Below are 1,571 nucleotides of genomic sequence, written 5' to 3'. Positions count from 1 at the left end.
AAGTGGGCCCTGGTTGGATTGGGGGGAGCGGGGAATGGGAAGGAATTAAAGAGTGGAGGGACTAGTGTATGTCCACTTTGGCTTCCTCCCTGGTCTGTTCTGGGACCGGCAGGTGAAAATAGCAGGTTTGGGAGTAAAGGTAGAGACTACAGCAGGGGAAATGGCTGAGGAAAGTGGAGATCAAATTTAGGGCTTTCCTGAGAGATGGTACCCTGGCAGGGGACTGGGGGTGAGAAGGGGGAGGGAGCAAAGGACAGGTGGGGGACACCAGGGCTGTTATGGCAGAGCAGGGTTGAAGGTGGCATTTGGTCTGTGGCCCATGGGGGTGTGGGCTCCAAAGACAGTCAGTAGTAAGAAGCAAGTTGGATCTTGTCCAGGGCTATATCTTGGCCCCAGCTGCACCTGCTCATGAACAGATCAGAGTCCACTCTGGGGAAGACCACAGCATTTGTCTTTATTTTTCCTCAGTGACTACAGGCAGCAGCAATGCCCTGAAGGTTAGCAGCAGCAGCAGGTGGCAGGAAGGAGTGGGGGGAGAGGGCACCAAGTCTTGGGAAGAGGGAGGGACCCCTTCCTCTCCCTCCCTTTGACCTCGGAGGGGAGAGGTAGACCCTGGAGTGAGCCCTCTCAGCCCCATTTCTGGGCAGATACCCACCAGTCTGCCCAGGGAAAGCAGAGCGGGTGCCCTGGGGTGGAGGTGTTGGCCCTGAGTGCCCTGAGGCCCCTGCTCCAGGCTGCAGGAACACAAGCCAATGTCTTCACTCCGCTCGTGCCTCGATTTCCCAAATTATAAAATAGGTTACTACCTAAAATATGGGGTACATTTTGTGTGTGAGTAAGAGGGGACCATGAGGGGCCTTGGCTGGCTGTTATAGAGTGGAGAGGGTCAGATGTATAGCGGTGGGGTCACTGGGGTCAGGAGGCAGCAGTTCCAGGGGCTCAGAGGCCTGGGTGGACAGGGATTATGCAGCGAGGAAAAGGCCTTTAGAATTGGGAAAAATTTGGCCCACCCTCCCCCATGGGAAACAGGCTCTCTCTCCTGTTTCAGCATCTTCAAGAGGATGAGTCACTTCCTTGATACCCACAACCCAGAGGCCAAGTGTAATCGGTCACCCACAACCCCCCACTGATGTCTAGCATCATCCCTCTGCCTCCTCCACCATCTCTACTAGCGCCCCCTACAGCCTGCATGGGGGCAGTCCTCCTGGGCTTGACCTCTCCGTACCCACACTTATGGGCCAGACAGCCCCCCTCAACTCCCTCCCAGTACCCCTTCCCTCTCCACTTACACTATAGATCCCCCAAGTGCTGAGAATCAAGCTGCCTCGTGCTCAAGGCATGCCTACGGTCTGGTTACCTGCATGGCAGCTCGGTCAGGCTGAGATATTTGAATCATCACTCAGGAGGCCCCTTTGGGATCTGGGCAGGCCGGGACTTCTGTCTGGTGACCACCCCAGGTAGCAGGACATCCCCACCCACTCTTAGACCGGTCAGGGTCCATCCAGAAGAACCAGCCTCTGGCCAGAGCTACCCTGCCTGTGGGGACTTCCCCTTCCTGTCTCAGAGTCTTG

The sequence above is a fragment of the Galeopterus variegatus genome, unplaced genomic scaffold (assembly GCF_000696425.1).
Source record: "Galeopterus variegatus unplaced genomic scaffold, G_variegatus-3.0.2 Scaffold1660, whole genome shotgun sequence".
NCBI lineage: Eukaryota > Metazoa > Chordata > Mammalia > Dermoptera > Cynocephalidae > Galeopterus > Galeopterus variegatus.
This window is presented reverse-complemented; position numbering follows the sequence as displayed.